Raw genomic sequence first — 12,668 nt, 5'->3', positions numbered from 1 at the left:
TCAGAGACGGTGATGGGAACGCTGTTTAATTGGGGTAATCGGCGTGCTTTTAGGGACCTGCTTATTAAGAGAAACCCCTCACACATGCATACACACACACAAACTCACCCTCGCCTCAGCACGGACAGACAGACAGGCAAAGTGACAGCTCTGCCTCTCGCCACCCAGTGCCTCCTCTCACATCCCTGTGTCAAATACCCCAAATCAGTAGGCTAAGTGTATGATAGTGAATGTGTGTGTCCATAAATGTGTGTGCATTTTTTTCTCAAATTGATGACATCTCAATTACATACACACAAACAAAAAACTGATACAACACCTATGTCTGGAGATGGAAGCGAGAAAAACATAGAGGTAACATGTTATTGACATTTTACACAAGTGAAGACAATGATAACAACATAAAATAAAAGTTTTGATATTAGGACATGTTATCATGGATCTGGAGTAACCTGGCCTGCTGAGAGAAACCGCAGGCATTATTCAGAAAAAGGAGGAAGTCTAATCTTTAATCCTTGGTAACCTCCAAATAACCTTTGTAAAGGTTTACAATACCGTAAACAAGTAAGTGTAAGTGTATTTTATGTCCTGTACATGTTATGTCTGAGTTTAGTCTTACTTTTATAAAAGGCTAACTGAGCATGCACAGTGTGATCTGAGCTGTTATTAAACAACAGTTTATTCATTGTCTGAGGCAACAATGACTGAGATTGTTTTATCTTGTCTCATCCTGGGGTATTGTTGTTGTAAGGGAGAGGGATGTGAGGATTAGACACCGTCTGATTTTGCCAAACCCCCTCCTGCATACACAGACACACACACAAACACACACACACACACACACACACACACACACACACACACACACACACACACAATCACACATAGAAATTCACAGGACAAACGCTAACGTTTCCTCATCCCCACCAACCATAGTATCCTTTATATAATGTTCGATATCTGACCTGCCAACAGGTATCAGATATATAATCAAAAAGACAAAACCATGATAATGGACAACGATTTCCTACATTGCTCTAAATTAATAATAATTATTGCTCCTGAAATATCTTTACTGGTGCTCGACTCTCATTATCCAAATACATTTTTTACTATACTAAAATGGGCAGTACACCCTTTATAGTTCAGTTTTCTGATTCCTGCTTCCCCTCCTTCTCTGCTTGTTTCGAGACAAAAGACCTTTTATGTTGTGTTGTGTTTTCTGCTGGTCTTAAATGTAGCGATGTGGCCCCGGCCTGACTAAGGGTCAATACATATTGTTTATGAAAAACAAAAGGGTGATGACGTGATGTCATGTCTAGACTCCATGCTAATGAACAAGGTTCATAAAAACCTCCTGCGAGCATGCATACAGTATTTTCAAAGCCATGTGATGATGCACACACGCACACACACAAACACACAGGTCCAGATAAACCACACACACGCGCAGAGTGGTAGACAAAGTGGGAATGATTATGGTAATGATAATAATCATGGCTGTCATCACCGTCTCCTCCACCATGTTAAAAATTAATCTGAGTTAACGGTAATCCACGTCTCCTCATTAGATTACTGGTGTGGGGAGGGGAGACTCACAGGCCATCTGTACATCATTAACAGAGTCTCAGTGACAGCCCTCTCCTCTGCCATCAGGTTTCTCCATCCCTCCGTCATTCTGTCCATCCATCATTGTCTGCATTCCTGTTAATCCATCAATCATCTTGTAAACTGCCACTGTCATTCAGTCTTCTCTCTTTTTCGCCTTAGCTCTCCATTTTTTAGTGTGTCATCCTAGAGGTGCGTCACGTTCCCAAACCAAACTCAGTGAAAGAGAGGGTTAAAAAAGTCAAGCTGATCTCATTTGGCTGTTGTTGAATCTGAAATTATTTTCTTTACAGCTAAGGTCAAAGGTCAAAGATATAGATGCAGAGCATGGCTGCTTTTAGATAAACTGAGACATTTCCAGCAACGAGTGATATGTTTCACATAACTGACAGGCTTCTCTGCTGTCACCAAAATATGAAAAGAATGAAACAGAAAGAATAAAACTCGAAAGTCATCATTGAGTCTCATGTCTCCAAAATGAGCAAAGACAGACGGAAAAGGAGAAGAAGATGAAGGTGCTGAGGGCTAAGTGCAAGAATGATAATGATATTGAAATGAAAAGACAAGCAAAAGAACATAGTATTTGTTTAAAGCTCCTATAAGGAGCTTTTTATTAGTTTTGAATCAGACTGAAATAAACATGGATGCCTCTGTCTAACAGACTCATCAGCAACAAATGTGATTGTTTCTTTATTGTTATTATAAATGCAAAGCAGCTTTTAAGCTTAGCTTGGATGAACTTTATTGTAAAGGCTTGAACTAAGGATAACAAACAACCCTCTCCCTAAATGTAACAATTAGCAACACCAGCGTATCATTAAGGTTGATTGGATATGATGAGAAAAAAAAGCTCAGAAAGAAAATGCCTGACGATTGGCAGTTGGTGTGCCAGACTGAGAAACAGCCCTACATAAAACCCATACATACCAACTTTGAGTTCAAGTTTTTTTCAAAAGATGAAAGAGCAACATAGAGTTTATTTATTAGGTTTAAAAGTACCAATAAGCAGGTTTTGTTTGCCTTTGGTCAGAGCTGGAAGTTTCCCCTGCTTCCATTCTTAATATTAAGCTATGCTAACCCACCTGCTGTATTCCACGGACATAAGTAGTACAATATTATACAATATTTAACCTAACACTTAGGTTTCCTATTTTATACTGTTCCTTTAATAAGACCAATTTTCTGAAGACTGGACAAGTTTTTAATTAAACAAAGGGAAGGGCTGAAGAGTACAGTGAATGACTCCGAGGCCCTTGATAATTGATAACATCTGTGCCTTTATTTCAGTGTGGGGCGAGTCTGCTCAGGGCACTGTCCTGCTGAGAGCAAACATCCTCTACTGTCTGCAGTCCTTATTTGAATCAGACACACACACACGGTACATATATGCCACTGTGTTTTCTATGAGGACTCACATTAATTCACAACATGGACATTTTCTGCCTGAGCTTTAGCAACGTTTAGAACTTTCAAATCAAAGTGTAATCTCACACAGTACGACAATGTGAAGGAGCTGCTAAACAAGATTGACAGCAGTCCTCGAGACTCAGGTGTGGTTTCACAACGCTTCAACCTCAGTCTGCACTCCAGCTCCAGTATCTCACCTCGACCGACGTGCAGGATGAGAAGCTCATCAACTTTTACTGTGACATCTGCCAGAGTGGAAAGTGTGGAAACAAACAGCAAAAAGTTCAGCTGCTCCTCCTCCCAGGCCTTTTGTTCCTCTGACAGAACTCCATTGATTTTTCTGCTGACTTTATTGACAGCTTGGATTATTGTTAGGAGGTGGAGCTCACAGCGTTCAGGGTGTGTGCATGAGTGTGTGTGTATTGACAGATGGTTGTCATTGTATGAGAGCTGGTTTGCACATTCACGTAATGGAGGCAGAGAAACACAGCAAACATATGTAGTGGACAGCAGGACTCGCTGACTGGAACTAAAGGATGCACGTTCACAACACACGCCAAACGCACTTAGACTGCATCAATTACATGCATGCTCGATAATATGTGAGCAGCATGCCCATGAGTGTGACGCAGGTTGTGTGAGTCATGCGTAATAATACATTTTAAAGAAACTGAGTTTCCTCTTGATATTGGATGCATGTCTTGGTTTTGGCGATGAGCACTTTTATTGAAATTAGCTATCATGATGTCAGGACAGGGGTTAGTGAGGAAGGTATGGCGTCAGAGAGGGGGATGAATTTGTTGTCAGGCAGGGGGCGACACATGAGTGAGTAGATGATGAAGAAAACAAGAAGACAAAATTGAGAAAATTAAAGGCAGTTAAACTTTATAACAGTAAGAGTCTCAAGCTTGGCGAAATCACTCTTTATTACTTTTATTTTAATTCCTGTGTGTGTGTGTGTGTGTGTCTGTGTGTGTGTGTGTGTGTGTGTGTGTGTGTGTGTGTGTGTGTGTGTGTGTGTGTGTGTGTGTGTGTGTGTGTGTGAGAGAGAGAGAGAGAGTTTAAGTGTGTAAAAGAAGACCCCCACCCTTCTGCGGGCCCCGCCTCTCCATGCGCAGCAGCCTAACCGTTCCTGACAGCCAGTGGCTCATTAGAGCTGCTGTTCTATGTTCCTACCTCCATTTGCTTGCTCCCTGTTTCCTGGACCCAGCAAACGCCCCCGCCGCCACCACCACCACACAATGTGTGTGTTTGTGTGTGTGTGTGTGTGTGTGTGTGTGTGTGTGTGTCAGCTGGCTGCACTCAGGCCTGAGCTGGGACAGGCACAGGGTGCAGTGGGGAACAGTAAAGAGGGGGGAGTCAAGGCCTATTCATTGGCAAAAAGACATAATTAACCAAATTGGCAAATAGTTTGAGAAACTGCCTCCTGACCATTGTGTGCTGGCCTATGGTCGTGAAAGAAACTCATAATTTGCTGCAAAATGTATGTGTGTGTGTGATTGTGTATATGTGTGTCTTGTGTCTGATGACCATATTAAAAGTCACAAATGATTATCAGTCACATCATCCAGGACCACACACACACACACACACACACACACACACACACACACACACACACACACACACCATGTATACTGCATCTTTTTGTATAGAATCAAAAAAAAAAATTGCAGTCGTCTCACTGTATTCCACTTAATCAGTCACCAAAATATAAAAAAAGGCTAAATCCTGTTGGAATCTTTGTATTGGATGCTTATCAATATCTGATTTGTAAAAAAAAAAAAAATCAACCCATATGTTCAGACATGTGTTCAATGTCTTAAGTTCATAAAACTTTTCACTCTGGAAGGAAAAATAGTCATTCTGAGATAAGGATGATCACAGACAAGGTGATGACAGTCACCCTTGTGGTCTCACGTCTTATTCATCAAAGAGGAGTGTATGTGCTGTGTGTTTGTGTGTCAGTCAGCTGACTCTGGAAGTCAATGAGACATCGATCACAGTGACAGTCGGACAGTCATCAAGGGCAAATGGCTCAATCGCTGCATGGCTGTACTCAGTATGTGTGTATGACTGTGTGATTAAAGCTTGAATTGCTCTGCTCTAAACTCATGTTAAAACCACAGCTGCATAAGATCATCACTTTATCTATCAAATATAGATTTCACTGCAGTACAAAAGTTATGTTGTTTTGTACTTTAGAGCAGCTCTAAGTTTAGTCCATAGAAAGTTGCTGTTTTTCGAAGTTACTGTAAGGTTGTGAGGTTTGTTTGTTTGTTTCTATAAAGCTCTCTTCCTTCCGTAGACTCCAGCCCCGTTTTGAGGTTACTTTCTGTAAAGTTGTGCCTTTTGGCACCGAGCAGCATTGTGGTTTGGGAGCTAGAAGCTTGGTTAAAGATAAACTTCAGGTCTGACTGAAGAGTTCACTCCTTCTCACTCTCTTCCCCTCCCTCTGTCTCTCTCTCTCTCTCTGTTTCTTCCCCTCCCATCCCTCGCTCGGCCCCCAGAGTCACAACAAGAAGCAGCAAACAGCTTGTGCATCGCTCGTATCAGGAGAAAATGCCCCATTTTCATCTGTTTGAATCTGACATTTTTGGCACATTAAATATTGGACATTAATAAATTAAATGTAATGAACTGACATGAAAGAAGAAAAAAAGTCCAATGGTACAATGTGAGAAAGTATAAAAGGCAAGAGTGCAAAAGAAAGAAGCAAAACAACAACTAAAAAGAAGGCTCAAACTTTTTCTTTAATTCCAATTAACTATTGCCTTCTGTAGCCATTGGAGATTATTTTTCATGTTCATTTATTCAAACAAATATTGAATTATTTATTGTAGCGGGAATAACAACATGAGAAATCACAAGCTCTTGGAGCCAGTGGAGGGAGAAAGGCCTGTGAATGAGAAATGTGGCTGTGGAGCTCTCCTAATAAATGTGACTTATTGGTCATTTAATCTAATTAGACCTCCGCTGGGTGTTTTGTAATATTTAAATAATCATAACTCCTTGAAGAGAGTGATGCAACTAATCTGTGACCATCTAATGCACCAGCTAATTAGATGAATGTATTTATTAAGCTTGGATTTGTTTTGATATTGGCTGTAATGCCATGCATAAAGGACATTATGTGGGTACGCATTTTTTCACCTGTACTTACTGTAGGTGCATGTTTTGTCTTTTCTGTGTCAGTGTGTTTATGTGTGTCAATGGGCTGTTAGTATGTAGGTCGTTGTAAGTGACACCGGGGTGACACCCCATGATTATGTTGCATAACACATCAACTTCCGCAGATCCCATAACTCTCCTCTCTCCCCCCATCAGCCCACCTTAAAAAGTTAAACACACCAAGCTGCTTGCCAATTGAAGGTCAACAATGTGGAGAACACATTGATTACAATCAATGAACACTGGCAGACTTTTTAAAAATCTTGCTGATCGGTCCTTCAAATCATTTCAATCAGAAGAGACAAGTGATCTTAAGAAAATTATTTGTTACAATGAATAACGTGAAAATGTGACTTGACAGAAAGTCTTTGGCGCTTTGACTCTATGGGGTGGATGATGAGTTTGGAGAATGAAATTCTCAGTGCCATTAGGATAAATCCCCCCATGGAGTCCGGACCCTGATGGTGGTGAAGCTGAGGACTTGATGAGACCGAGTGGGATGAAGAATTGATGGATGATTCTGCTGCTGAAGATGGCGGTGATGGGGAGGTGGAGGGGCGCACAAACACCAGCATGAAGGAACTAGGGTAGAGAAAGAATCATATTTAAAAGGGGAGCAGAACAATGATAGGCTGAAAATGAGGGAGGAACGTCGTGCCATTGGTTACATGAGGTCTGCTGACTGGACAGCTAATTAATCCAAAGACACCCAGACTGACAGTGGAAATGTGATAGCGTGAGATAGGGTGAATGAGAAAGACCTGAATCGTGGATCACTTATAGTCTTCCTTAGTGAACTTACGCTATGCTTCATAAGACAAAATGTTTTTTTTCCTTGCTCTCCAAACTTATGTATAGAAGTCTTTTAAGATCTTACGCCACTATCAACTGGGAGACATTTCTCTCCCACAAAGCAATGGTTAAGGTTTGGTTACTTCTACAAAAGAAAAGAGCTTGGGCCGGAATTTAAAACCTTCAGACCAAGAACGTCATGTAAAATGATGGACCCATAAACTCAACACAACAACTCTGCTGTATCTGTTGCATCTGTTTACCATCTGTTGTCCAGTTTTCTCCCTTTTTGAATGCAGAGACCTGCAACACCTTTTAAAAGAAATAGGTGGGAGTTCTTCTGGTAAATTGTAAATTGAACACAGCAGCTCACCAGAGTCTGTGGAGCACCTCAGGACCAATTATGTGTTCCTCTCATCCTCTTCTCCCAGTAAAAGAGTCCATTATGTAAAGGTATCACAGGTAGACCAGAGACCAATTATGTGTCCCTAAACTGATAGCAGCAGGTATATCCAGTGAGAATGTAGGCATCCAATCTACATCTGTTTCTCACAGCAGCATGTGTTGCAGTGGTAAAGCCCAGCGACCCAGTCCAAACAAGCATATCTCTACACATCCTGATTGATACAATATAACAAAGGACCTTTTTTTGGACATGACAAACATGATATGTTCAGGTTTTCTTAGAATTAAAAAAACAAAAAAAAACTGTTGAAGTTTCCTTTTGAGGTTTTTTTTTGACACTTTACTTTCAAAGAGTTACTCAGATGCTGCACATCAAATCCATCACACTCCTGAAGCCCACTGAGAGGCCTTTTTTATTTTTTCTTCCTACTTCAAGTGAGAGAGCTTGGAGCTGGCTCATACCAGACTGAGATGCCAAAAAGTGGCACTAGAATCCAAGTGTCCCATCCCCACCTCACCTCTCCTCACAGACCTTCCTGTCACCCTCCTCTGGATAGACTTATCCACAGAGGGTGAAGCCAGGTCAACAACACAAAGCTGAAAGAACAACAAGACACAAAAGTCCAATGACCAAATCAGAAGGGAGGAGAGAGAGAAGAAACGATGGCAGTGATGGAGAGGAGGAGGAGTAAGGGGGAAACAGAGGAGGTCTTAAAAAACAACAACAATAACAGCAAGAAAACAAACAACAGGGAGAAAAAAACATGTGAGAGAAAAGAGAGAGAGGAGCAGAAGAAGCTCAGAGGCACCCAAGGTCCTCCAACTAATTAAGACGATTTGCATTTATGTATGAGCTTTAATGAGCAGTTTTTCAATAGTTTGTTTTTGCCTAATATGAATATTTCCTTTTCATTATGTTATACAGATGAAAAATCTCATTCTTTCCAATAATCAAATCCTGGCTTTTCTCTTTTAGTTGTTATTGTGCTTTTCTGCCCAGTTTGTTTGTTTGCTGCAGAAGAAACACAACAGAAAAAACGCTTTCCCCCTTTTTTTAATTTCATTTTACATTTCTGACCTTTATACAAATGAAGCAAAACTTCCAAATGTGATTGACCTGCATTCCTTTGGTTTCATAAATGCACTCAAAAACTGACCACCTAAAATGATACACTGTATGGATGTTTTGTTCAGTTTCACTGGTAGACAATGATTAACTCACCAAAAATAAATAAATTAGCGACTTGATTTCCTTAAAGTGTTATTTTGTAATCTGTAGCCCCTAAACCATACAGTGCAGTTAGTCTCACATATGAGAAATCAAGTCCACTAATGTGTGTGGCTCTTCACATCAGTGCAGAAGAGATTGATTGTCTCCACCAACATTATAATCACTGCAAAAAAAGAGACAAAATCAATGAGTACTTCCCAGCAGATGTTGATCACAATGCTGTTTACCTCCTGCTGAAAAGAGGCACACTTTTCTGATCATCATTAACAAAGGCAGAATTATCCATCCAGGCCCTGTGGCTGCACACAGGAGTATGAATCAATCAATTAGAGAATGAATCCCCAGCAACACTATTGAATGTTTATAATGCAGTTTGTGTGTTCACGTCTAGGCTGAAACCCTGTAGGCCTGGCCAACAGTCCCTATAGCCATATGGCTGACTGTAATTATACAGAATATACTTTGCTGTCAGGTTCAGGCTTGTTGTGTTGGCATTAAGCCCAACATAACTTAGTTTTATATGTGGTGTTGAATGAATGTGTGAAATAGACATGTTGTTATAATAAACTGGCTGGGGCAAGGAAAGAAAAACAGACAAACAATTGCCAACAAACCATTTGTTTCAAAACTAAATAACAGTAATTTAGGTTATATTTGGGTGATACATGGAGCGTTTTTAACATATGTTTATGACTCACAAGTTGAATGTCGTGAAATCGGAAATGTTTTAAAACTTATCATTGAATTTTTTGTACGACATGGTGTTATAACCACAATTTTATAACAACACTCTGTAGAATCTGTCAGATAAACACGTCATTTAGGATTTACCTGTGCTGGACAGCAGCTATCTAGCAGAACAGGAAGAACAGTGGAAAAGGAGACAGGAGGGAGATGAAGGTGAGAAGGGAGTCAAAGACAAAGATTGGGTGACGGAAGTTCATTTGACAACCAAAACACACCCCTCACCCCACCCAAGACACCAACTCTCACATTCATTCCTTATCCCAAATGTTTATCCTTTTTCTTAGACTGTATGTGTTCATTGTATGTGATTTATTCTGTGGTCTGTGTGTGTGTGTGTGTGTGTGTGTGTGTGTGTGTGTGTGTGCGCGTGTGTGTGTGTGTGCGTGTGCGTGTGTGTGTGTGTGTGCGTGCGTGCGTGCGTGCGTGCGTGTGCGTGTGTGTGCGTGTGCGTGTGTGTGTGTGTGCGTGCGTGCGTGCGTGCGTGCGTGTGCGTGTGTGTGCGTGTGCGTGTGTGTGCGTGTGCGTGTGTGTGTGTGTGGGTAAGGGTGATGAGTTGTGACAGGTGTTGTGGCCGCTAGTGGTGTTGGAGGAGGCGGAGGAAGAAGAGGGGAGGGAGTAAACGAGAGCAACACAGATGATTATTTAATTACTGTCTAATACTGTGTACCCCCTCCCTCCTCTCCCTTTCCTTCCTCCTCCCTCCCTCACCCCCACTCTCCTTGCCCACCCTCTACCTCTCTCTCTCTCTCACATACACACACACACACACACACACACACACACACACTGCTCCACCTCTCTCCCCTCTCTATCCTTTCTTTATTAATGAACAATCCGGGCCTTTCTTCAAATCCGCCAGGGCTTACAGTACCCCCTAGACACTGTGTGTGTGTGTGTGTGTGTGTGTGTGGTGTGTGTGTGGGGGGGGGGGGGTTATGCTCCTAAAGGAGAAGCCAGCTATACCCCCTCTTCTCACTCACTAAATCACACACTCGAAACATTAAAACACACACACACACACACACACACACACACTCACACACCCACACACACACACACACACACACACACACACACACACACACACACACACACACACACACACACACACACACACACACACACACACACACACACACACACACTGCCTTTGGTTCAGTATGCAGTTTACTTGATTCTAGGCATTGTATGTACAGTATGTAAAGTAATCGCTGTGCATACTCTTACACCTTTAACTTACATCACTTGTGCATGTTACACAGTAGGGTGTGTGTATGTGTGCTCAGGTAACTGTCAGACTGTAATGATGCTGCTGACAGTGACAGTGTGTGTTGCATCACTCTAACCTAGTTCTGTCCTTATGGCAGCACACAAGAGTGGAGTGAGTGTGTCAGCAGGTCCTGCGACTCTGTACTGTAACAAGAAAAGTCAACAATCACTAGCTTTAACACAGACAGATCCTCAATGAAGAAATGTCAATGTTTTTCATCACTATCTATACAAACCCTGCAATGGAATATGGAAACGCAAACACAGACCAGCAGGTGCACTTGCAGGCTGTACAAGTGAGTAAAAATTGCAATCCAAATTCAAGTCAGTGTGCATGATTTCTGTTTTTTAAGAACAGCTCAGCAGATTCCTAAATTGAGGATCAGTTCGTCATCACAACAAGAGCTACTCAACTGTAAAAATAGTCTAGAAGGGCTCTCTGTTAAATGCAAGAGTTGTCTTGATTTGAGATTTCAATTTCAAACAGAAAACCTGCATTTAAAAATGAGCACAAGAGTTAGAATTAGTGGGGAGTTATAACAGGTAAATAGGGACTAAAAAGCATGGCATTATGGGAAGTAGGACAGTGTTTTATTAAAGTCTTCTTATTGTCATTTACAGAATACAAAAAAAGAGAAACTAGAAATAACCAATCTCCACACGTCAGATCATCAAGTGTGTGAGGGCGTTGATGCAAACTTTACAACACCAAACTATGCACTGTGTTGTAATTCACAGGCCTCACTGTGTTCTGTGAGTCCTTATTACTGCAGATGTTTCTGTGGGACTGAATGTATTTAAATGTTAGGGCAGTATTCTATAAATTAAAAAAGATAAATAAAAAATAAAATAAAAAATTGATAGCCAAGCAGCAACCTCCAGTGTTAAACAAAAAGGGGAATTCCATTCTTAGGCGGAGTTACACTTGTATAGGTAAACTATTTTTGTGTTAGTCATAAAATCCCTTTTGTAGCTCAACAAGTCTTTGTCAGTCTCTAACACATGTAAAGCAGTATTTGTAAACATTTAAAATTACGGATATATGTAACCATTGAAAAAATAAATTCTCAATGATTTTGTAACTGGTTAATGGTTTAAGTCTTCAAAAGTTCTGTTTGTTGATAATTACACTTTAATATGTTTTAATGTCTAATGTCTGCTCAAAGCTTCATCATAAACTATCTACAAAGTAGTTATCAATGCTGAGAGGAGTAAAATCTGCTGTTATAATGTTAGAAAGACCTGAGGCATCCATAACAAGACCAGAATAACATTTCTGGGGTTTTTTTTGTTTGTTTTGCAGCTGTGCCATTAAACCCTTAATTTTAACTGTGCTTCCCACATTTTTTTTAGACTACAACGATGAATCATTATCGGAGAAGCTTGACAAGGTTTTATTTGCACAAAAAACTACTGTTGAATCTTTTCATTATCTGGTCTTCATCCTCTGCCTCCTCTTCACCCTTCGTCCATTTTTCCCTCACCTCTCTTTGCTCTTCTCACCTCACTCTCTCACCCTTTTTCTTCACCTCACCTCTCACTTCATCTCCACACCTCTCCTCACTCCCCCTCTCCTCATTCCCTCTCTTCCCTCCCTCCTCTCATATCTTCCCATCGCCTCCTTCTTCTTTCTCTCCCTTGTTAATAATTCAGCAGCACTGCACACATGAGTGGACATCGGCGAGCCTCACATGGGGGATCTGGAGGACAAATGAACCATAATGGTGGAGAAATTAAAAACTTCCCCACGGCTCTACTACAGGGCCGGAGGAATCTGCCGCCTGCCCACCCCGGCTGCAGCCCGTATGTGCGTCCTTTCCCTCTCTTCCCCCCACCGCTAAATGTTAGCACGTCTTTCTCTGGGTGGGGTGGGGGGCTTTAAATGCTAAGTATGCCCTGAGTGGGGAGGTGGTGAAGTGGGGACTGCCTGGTGACATTTTGTCTCTTCACACAGCTTGTTCCCCCATTAGAGAGCTGGAGAGACCCTCTTTGTGTCTTTGCAGACGCACTCGTTTGTGGACGGGAAAAGACAATGGGA

This window comes from Symphodus melops, assembly GCF_947650265.1.
Source record: "Symphodus melops genome assembly, chromosome: 1".
NCBI lineage: Eukaryota > Metazoa > Chordata > Actinopteri > Labriformes > Labridae > Symphodus > Symphodus melops.
The sequence above is the reverse complement of the archived record's forward strand: the minus strand, read 5'-3'. Positions refer to the sequence as shown.